The sequence below is a fragment of the Cryptomeria japonica genome, chromosome 6 (assembly GCF_030272615.1).
Source record: "Cryptomeria japonica chromosome 6, Sugi_1.0, whole genome shotgun sequence".
Classification (NCBI taxonomy): domain Eukaryota; kingdom Viridiplantae; phylum Streptophyta; class Pinopsida; order Cupressales; family Cupressaceae; genus Cryptomeria; species Cryptomeria japonica.
Genome location: NC_081410.1, coordinates 151,568,397 through 151,578,291, shown reverse-complemented (window position 1 = coordinate 151,578,291; position 9,895 = coordinate 151,568,397).

Here is a 9,895-nt window from a genome sequence, read left to right as displayed (position 1 = left end):
GTTGCAAAATTTAACGGGGAGCTTATCAAGTAAAACCAGCCATTTAAAACAATTAATTTTTGGCTCAATAGGCGTCCTCCATAAGAGAGAGAACAGCTTGTTCCAAACTTTAACATCTAAAGAAGAGTACCAAACCTTGTTAACATGATTAATGATATCATGAGACTGATTGAGAACAGCATAAATATCCTTGGCTTTGAATTTAGACAAGACCACACCATTCGGCCACCTGCAATGGAGATATCTATGAGAGTCGACATGGCACATTGTAGGAATGTTTCTGATGGCCAATCGAATCATACTGTATGTCTTCTTTTGAGAATCAGGTATGTTAAACTTGTTTTTGATAGTCTCCCAGGATAGAAGGTGATCAGACTCAAAGAGATCAGCGAACAGCTTGATCCCTTTCATAGCCCAAGCCTTGGCAGAGCATCCTTGCGAAAGAGCAAGGGGCTTCCCATGAACAATAAGATTCCACCAAATAGACCTTTCACCATGCAATTGGTCCTTATAATAACTGTCCTTATTAGATAAGTGTTTCTTAGCAATATCCCAAGCCTTCCAAATTGACTTAAACGTAGCCGAACCTTGAACAGTGACAGGAAAGTCACCAAGAAGAAGATCACCTAACGGGAGATTTTTCCAAAATTTAGCCTTCCTGGGGAATCCTCTCTCAATATTATGTCTAACAAGAACCTTCCAAGGGTTATTACCTTCCAAGGAGTGAAATATCCATTTAGAGGAGAGAGCGATACCCTGAATTCTGAGATCCTTTAGGCCAAGTCCCCCGAGAATCTTATCAACATGACACGAGGACCATTTAACAGAATGATGCTTCTTAACACCTTTGCCATCAGACCAAAGGAAAGTTCTAATAGCACTTTGAATTTCTTGAATTTGGTAGTTGCTAAACAACCAAGCAGACGAGTAATATATACTGTATGATGATAATATTTTTTGGCAAACTTGGATCCTACCGGCTAGCGAAAGAGTTCTATTGTGCCATTTATTAAGCTTATTGAGGATCTTGTCCTTGATCCAAAGCCACATATTTTTGAGGGAGGGGTCCACAGAAAAGGGTATCCCCAGATATTTCACAATTTTACTAGGCCGCCCCATAAAAAGCCAGAACTAGCAAACCACTCAGGAGGAAACTCATCCCAACCAAGACATATTGACTTGGCATGGGATATACGAGCTCCCGAAGTAGAACAAAAGAGATCCAATTTACCTTTAAGAGCATTGAAGTTATTCTCAGTAAGAATGAAGAAAAGAGCAGTGTCATCTGCAAACTGACAATTCAGGAGCTCATCATTATTAGGAAGGCAGATACCTCTGACATTAGGGGAAACAAAAAAATCCCTGAGGATAAAAAATAAAGCTTCAGACGCAATGACAAATAACGCAGGGGCTAACGGACACCCCTGTCTGATAGACCTACTAAGGGGGAATGAGGGGGAGGGAATACCATTGACCTCAACAATAGCACAGGCGTCCTTCAGGAGGGTTTGAACAGCAAGGCAAAAAAAAGGGGGGAATCCAAAGGCTTCCAACATCATTAAGACGAATTTCCATTCAATTCTATCATATGCCTTCTCAAAGTCAAGAAGCAGCATAGCAGCGTTCTGTTGGGAAGCCTTAGCCCAATCCATGGCTTCCCAACTGGTGATCAGATTTTCAAGAATATACCTGCCTTTAACGAAGCCGGTCTGTGAGGGATTAATAAATTTAGGCAGAATATCGACTAATCTAAGAGCAAGGACTTTGGCAAGAACCTTATATGACACATTGAGCAATGTAATGGGCCTCCAGTTTTTGATGAGAGCCTTATTGCCCTCTTTAGGGAGCAGCTTGATAGTGCCTTTATTAATATCTGGTCCTAGGGAGCCTTTAGAAATAGCTTCATTATATAAATCTAGAAGGTCTTTACTAATCCAGTTTAAGTTAGCCTTATAGAATTCCACAGGGAAACCATCCGGACCCGAGGCCTTATCATTATTCAGGGCAAGAACCGCAGCCTCAATCTCACTTAAGGAAATAGGCTCAGCCAGCCTGGTGGCATCATTAGGATCAAGCTTAGTGGGAATAAGCGACCTGCACTTGGATCTATAATTATCGGCCTCCATCGAATCATCAGAAGAAAACAGAGTTTTATAGTAGTCAGCAAATGCACATGATATAGCATAAGGGTCGGAGATCTCCTGGTCATCTATGGATAGCATATCAATGTATTCTTTACTATGCTTGTGCTTAAGGAGATTAAAAAAAAACTTAGAACCTTTGTCACCCACCTGTATTCTTTACTAGTCTATAGTATTGCATGGCCTAGGGATGTGGATAAGCTTATACTAGAAGGTGATATGTAAAGGGATTTAGATAATGGGTTATGGGTAGGGGTTAATTCATGAACCAAATACATTGATTGAGTGCTACAACTATGTAAAAAGTGGTGTAAAAATATATGATATTTACTTTTATCCCTTACATTTTCTCCTACTTTGATGTGTTTGTGGATTTATGAATCATACATTTGCAAATGTAAATGTGTAATAAGTTTTTTTTTAAAGTATGACATGTTAAAACATTAGACCTTCAAATCATGCTTCAATAACCTTGAATACCTTAAAAAGAAACCATTTGCCATGATTGTACACACAAGTTATTAGTTGTAAATATATCAAGTGTTTTGTTAAAAGTGTCTAATTATCATTCAAAACATATAATAGCTACGAAGCACAACTATAATGAGATGTAATAGAAAGAGAAATATGTTATGAAACATAAGACAATGTGGATTTATACATATTTTGGCCCCTATCAGAATATGCATTAAAAAGGATAAAAATAATATCCAAGGTATCGTGACACATAAGACAAGATGGAGTTGAAACCAATGTCTATCATGCCACAACATAGATGCACAACAAAAACTGAAAACTACTGTAAATGAGAATATGGTACATATAATAGTGTGGACTTAGAACCAATATGGCCCCACAAAGAATGTGTTTCGAAAGAAGAAAAATATAGTATAGATAATATCATGGCACATGTTTTGATGGGGAGTTTGAATAGAAGTAATTTCCACAAACTGTATGGATGAAACCATTTTTTTTCTTGGTAAATTAAATAAATTTTGGGAGAAGGTTTGTTGCACACCTTGCATAAGAAAAGAAATATTTTAATATAAAAAATAAATATATATTCTGGTCCATCTTTGGAGATGTGTTTAGTCACATCAAATACTTATTTGGGTCCACTTTTAAAGTTGTACTATAACATTGGTTGGATATTTATGTACGGGTTGAATATTTTATGTCAAGGGAAAGCATGTAAGCAATGGAGGATAGGATTATAGGAAAAAGCTAATTTATATGATAAACAACATATGAAGCAAAATGAAAGAGCTATATTTTTTGTCAACATTAATATTTTAAGGGAAAGTAGAAAGGTAGGTGAAAAGGTAATAAAAGGAAGGAAAACATGCATCAATATAAAAAAGAAATGTTGGTGAATTTTTGTGCCAACATGCACAATGAAAGGTTTTTTTGCATCATCCACATGTTTTGATTAAGGAACAAATAGGTTTTGAAGGGAACTAAAACCCTTTGACATAGATCATCTACAAAAGGTTGCTTTAAGATATACTCATCTTAAAACCAACAGCCATGAGACAACAAAAAACAAAGAACATGGTAGTCAAAAAGGAGAACCTAATTCATACTTTTGAGAGCCTTCGTGGCCTCAAATTCCAATTGTGTCATATTGAGGGAAATCTTTTTCAATTCCTATATGTCTTGATTATGAGCTTTCTTCTTCAAATTAGCTCTACTCTTTCTAGAAGGACTGCTAGTTTCATCCCATTTCTTCTCATTAGACCCCACATCAATCAAAATTCCTTCCTAATGGAGGCCTTCTAGTTTTTCAACCATAGTATTTATACTTTCCGTTGAACTCTTCACAACTTTGTGGCTGTAAGACACCAATGAAAGTAGATTATCATTAACTTTTTGGAACTTATTTTCTAGATGTTTTAGTTTGCCATCATAATCTTTCCTTGATTTCTCCTCAGGTTTAGTATTATGTTCCCATAGTCTTTCTTAAGATCATTTACTCTACTCACATTTTTCTGCATAGATTCAACAATGAATTTCCTCTGCTCAGCACTCCATTGCTTAGCACATTGGATGTCCTGTTTACTAGTCACAACACAAATTTTAACATTAATCTCTTTAATTTCATTGAAGACCCAATTATGCATTCTGAAATTATCAACTGCCAAGTCACAAGCAATGGGCAAAACATCATCTGGGTTTTCTTTGTCCATACTAAGATAAGGGGAGTTCACAATTGAGATCCTTTGGAAAAGGGGCTATGTCATTCCTATTTAAAATATGCTCTGATTTATCTAGGATGACAATGTCAGAAGGCTTGGACTTAGAATTGGAAATGGAAACAGTGGAAGCTCTACTACTTTTAGCCCTTTAGCTATGCTTCAAATTAGCCTCTGGCTCAGACTTGAATTCCTCTAGATCTGTAATCCACTCCTCCTCGAAAGAGAGACTAATAGACTCATCCTCCTCGGACTCATAGGAGGATTCTTGAATTCTGGAGGATAGAGAGGGTAGTGATTTCATATGATCATAAACCAATAACAACAAACCCTCATGGACGACTGAGTTTTTCTTGTTCTTCCTATGGTCTTTAATACTATAATTAATAGAAGCTAGAAAAAAGAAAGGGAAAGAAATCTACACCTTACACACGCCTAAAATGATTCAACAAAACAAAGTGGTGCCTGAAATCCCTAGTAAACTAATCATCTAGGGTAATTTATTTCATGAGATCAAAAAGCATAGACCATCAGATGGTTTTGATTTTACCCATGTCATAGATGCTCTTGTCAACTTTAGCTAATTTCTTCCTTTCCTTATCATCTTTGGAAAAAAAATTGACTACTGTGTCCAAAATTTTCCTCTCTGTAGAAGAGGGCCCCATCCATGGATAATTCAGTGACCTCAACTATCAATTTTTCATTAATCTCCAGGTTCTTTACGTACATTTGGATATGCCTCCCTTTCAAACCCTTCACGATTTTTTTGGTAACACTAGCATCAAAGCCATGGATCCTTTCAATGAAGGGGGTAGGGCCTCCACATTCCAAAATATGCAAAATGGTAGTATTATTCTTAAATTCTTCACAATTCAGAGGCTTGACCCTTCACCTCTCATCATCCACATGTTATTCTGAATAGCTAATGAATGAAAACATATTTAGTATAGATTAAAATTTAGTAAGGTTCGTAAGGGATCAAGGATCAACCAATATAATGACTCAAAAAAACAACTATGAATTCACCCTCCTCTTAGTGTTGGCAATATCAATGAAGGAAAACTGAGAAGCGAGGGGTGAATCAATTTTCACTAGATCTACAAACTTAACCACAAAAATAGATATGATAAACTACAGTATCAAAGACAGGTAAATTGAAAGCACAACACACAACACCAAGATTTTGATGTGGAAAACTAAGTTAAGGGAAAAACCATGGTGGGGACTTACCCACAATAAGATGATACTTTGCAGTAATATGTGAAAATATTACAATGGGGAATGCACATGCATTCAGGCATACTACCTAGAGCCCATTTCTCAAAGGATAATCACCTATATATATACAAATCATCAACCTTGACAACAAGGTCGGCTAAACCCTTAAATTACAATTACTAAATTACATCACATGATATAAAGATCAGCCATTGGACCAATATAATTATTTACATGACATAAAATGAATCTAATTGAAATTCCCAAATGGTCATCTCCACCATAAATCATGCCAAGATCAACCGCAACACGCTACACCACCAAAAATATCACATAACACGAAAATCATCACTGGTTCATGGAAACTACCAATAACTCATACAACAATAAATCCTAATCATAAAAACAAATAGGACACAATTAGGAAACACCAGCAAGCACGTTAGAACCATCAGTAACAGCTACACCAACACCACTTATCATATTTTCATCAATCAACATCTGAGACTGAGGAACACTCAAACAATAGCAACTGTCACAAAGGAAAGATAACTTGTGGAGCACCAAATCATGAACCATCTGAAATGAAGATACACAAGACCATCCCAAACAATATACCAAAAACTTAGCTCAAGATCTAATCACACCAGAATATATTGAAGGAAATACTCAACTCTGCAAAGCACTGATCAGATAAACAAAAATGCAAAATCGGACAATAAAATATTCCCAATTTGAAATCACTAGAGAAATTCATATGAATATGTTGACATCAATGAAAACAACATATCCTAGCAGTAGCAATGTCCAACAATCTCCCCCTTTGGCATTGATGGCAACATATGAATGTGAAAAACAATAAATGCAAAGAAAGAAGATATCTCCAACAAACTCCCCCTAAGATCAAGATAAATAAAGCATTTTTTCACATGATCTCTCTCCCCCTTTAACAACAATGCCAAAGATCTCAAAATAGATAAAGAAACTTTCTCCCCCAAAACAAAAACATGAATCTTGGAATCTCTCCCATAAAATACAAACTACTCCGCCAGAGGAGCAACACCAACTCATCAATCCGAACATAAAGATATGGCTCTGAGGTCTATTAGATTGATGCAACTCAATGCATCTAGTTCTCATAAGGAGGGGTAGATACCCCTAACTTGTCTCTCAAATGGACAAATGTCTCTACAAGCAAAGGCTTAGTGAAAATATCAGCTATTTGTTCCTTTGTAGATACATACTCCAACTTCATTTTCTCTTCACTGACTTGTTCTCTAAAGTAATGATATTTGATTGACACATGTTTAGTCTTTGAATGTTGCGCAGGATTCTTTGACATGTTAATAGCACTTTAATTATCATAGTATATGATAGTAGACTCATCATAGATAACTCTGATATCCTTAAACATTTGCTTCATCCAAACTACCTGAGTGCAATGTAATCGGCTTTAGCAGTAGATAAGGATACTGAATCTTGTTTCTTACTAGCCCATGAAACTAGTTTATTACCCAAAAATAATTATCCATGGGTAGTGCTCTTTTGGTCATCTACATCACCATCTCAATCAGCATCAGTGTAAGCACATAGCATGAAATCATCATTCCTCAAAACCACAAACCATAATCCACAGTTCCCTTCAAGTATCTAAATATCCTCTTCATAGTAGTGGCATGAATCTCTTTCAGATTAGCTTGATATCTAGCAGCCATGTACACAACATGCATAATGTCCGACCTGGGTAAGTGCACAAAGATGGTGGTCAAAAAGGGGGGTATAAGTGGACACTTTTTTTCTGAAATCAAGTGAACTTGAACTTAGAGGCAAACTTTGAAAGTCATCCACTCAAGATATGAAGATAATCAAAGAACAAATATTGTAGTACTCTGACTCTAGTTTTCAAACTACTAAACTTTTTCAAAATTAGATAATATTAAGGGGGTCAAATCCTTCGTGCACAAAAAACTAACCCTATTTTTTTTCTGAAAAACATAACATAGTGTCTGACGTGCGCATCAAAAAAGTCATAGTTAGATTTAGTATTTTGACAAATCCTTTGGCAAAAAGATAGTTAAGAGTGAGCACTAGAAGATGTGTATTTTTTTGTAATTTTTTGTTGAGTATTTTTTTTTTATGATTTTTCCAATCGAGCACATCCTGAAAATTCGGTACCTGTTTGTGAGCGAAACATAAGTTGCACTAAACAAATCGAAAATACAAAAAAAAAAAATTGAAATTATAAAGAATCAAGTGCACTACAATAATATATAAAGTTTTTTAAATTTGGATATGTATATCAAAACTTATTTAAAAAATGGTGCACCTATGTCTGTGAGAACTATGGAGACACTAGTAAAAGAAATTCAATAATAATATGTTATTGTTGTTCAAATTGAAAAAGAATTATATGGTTAGAAAGCTCTGAAGATGGGTGAAAATATGGTGGCAATTTTAGAAATACCCACTTTATGAAGTGTAAACTTGATGATGAGAAAGTCGATAAACCAAGTTGATAAAATAAAACATGTAAAAAATGAGAGAAATGGAGGGAAATCAAACTTCCAATCCGTAGCTTTGTCATCCAGACCTATTTCCAAGCCTAAAGAGTCAAAAGCGTGTACGGGGTACTTATGGTTTAAAAAGCGTGTACGGGGTATGTATAGTGCAAGTAGCGCATATGCGCTATTGTATAATATGATATTCTATGTATAATATGTGTATATACATATAATATATGTAATATATAATATGTGTATAATATGACATTGTATATATAATATGTTTATATACATATAATATATTAAACACATATATAAACATGTAAGTGTATCATCTCTCCCTCTCAAACGCATACAAGGTCTCTCTCTCTCTCTCTCACTCTCTCTCTCTCTCCCCTTCTCCCTTCCTCCATGACCCATCCCTCTTTCTCTTCTTCTCTCCCTCCATACCCCACTGCAACTATGTCTGCACTTCTATAGAAGTAAGTGAATTTATTTCTTATCTACAACTTCCTCTTTGATTTTTATCATGTATTCTCTCCCTCCCTCTACCTTTCCCTTCCTCCCATGTTCTCTCCCTCTCTCCCTCTCTCTCCCTCTCCCCTCTCCTCACCCTCTCTCTCCCTCTCCCCTCTCCTCTCCCTCTCTCTCCCTCTCCCACCCCCCTCTTCTCTCTCTCTCTCTCTCTCTCCCTCTCTCCCTCTCTCCCTCCCTCTACCTCTCCCTTCCCCCATGTTCTCTCCCTCTCTCCCTCTCCCCTCTCCTCTCCCTCTCTCTCCCTCTCCCCTCTCCTCTCCCTCTCTCTCCCTCTCCCTTCCTCCATACCCCTTCCATAACATTTTTAAGGCTTAGTAGCATGTACACGGTACTTATTAGTCATAAGCGTGTATGGGGTACTATTCCCATTATTCAATACCCTGGGATAACATTTTTAGGTTTAGTAGCGCGTATGCGCTACTTATCAGCCCGAAATGGGAGAAAATAATATCGTTGGGCTTGTCAACATTTTATGGTCTAACAATGCATACGTGGTTTATAGACATTGTTTTAGTTGCCCAAGAGCCTCAACGACCTCAAAAGAAGTTTTTGAGGTCGTTGAAGGCCCCACTGGAACTGTGTTGATAATTTTTTGGACTCAGGGCACTTGAGAGATCGCACCGGTAGGGTATGACTCTTGACATTCTAGTGCTTTGGGATGCATGATAGGGGCATGCCTAGCGTAAACCTACCCACCTGAATGTGCTCGTGACTTCAGTTTGTGCACATGAGGAGTAGAATCAATTCTAGCCAATCTTGCAACTTTTCCTTGCAAGCAACTGACGACTTTTTGAGTAGGTGAAAAAATGCTACTAATTGAAAATGCCTACAAGTCGTCAAAAAATGAGATAGGCCATTGTAGAGGAGCCTCATGCAACCCCACGGGATCAAATAGATTGACTGTATATGTCGTGGATTGGAAGAAATAGTTCATCAAATTTTGATAATTTTTTGGACTTAGGGCACTTGAGAGATCTCACCGTTAGGGTATGAATCTCAACGTTCTGGTGCTTTGGGATGCATGATAGGGCCATGCTTAGCATAAACCTACCCACCCAGATGTGCTCGCGATGTCGGTTTGTGCACACAAGGAACAAAATCAATTCTAGCCAATCTTGCAACTTTTCCTTGCAAGCAACTGACGATTTTTTGAGCAGGCGAAAAAATGCTACTAATTGAAAATGGCTCTGAGTCACTGAAAACCAAGATAGGCCATTGTAGAGGAGCCTCACATGACCCCACAAGATCAAACAGATTGATCGAATGTGTCATGGATTGGAAGAAACAGTCCATCAATTTTTGACAA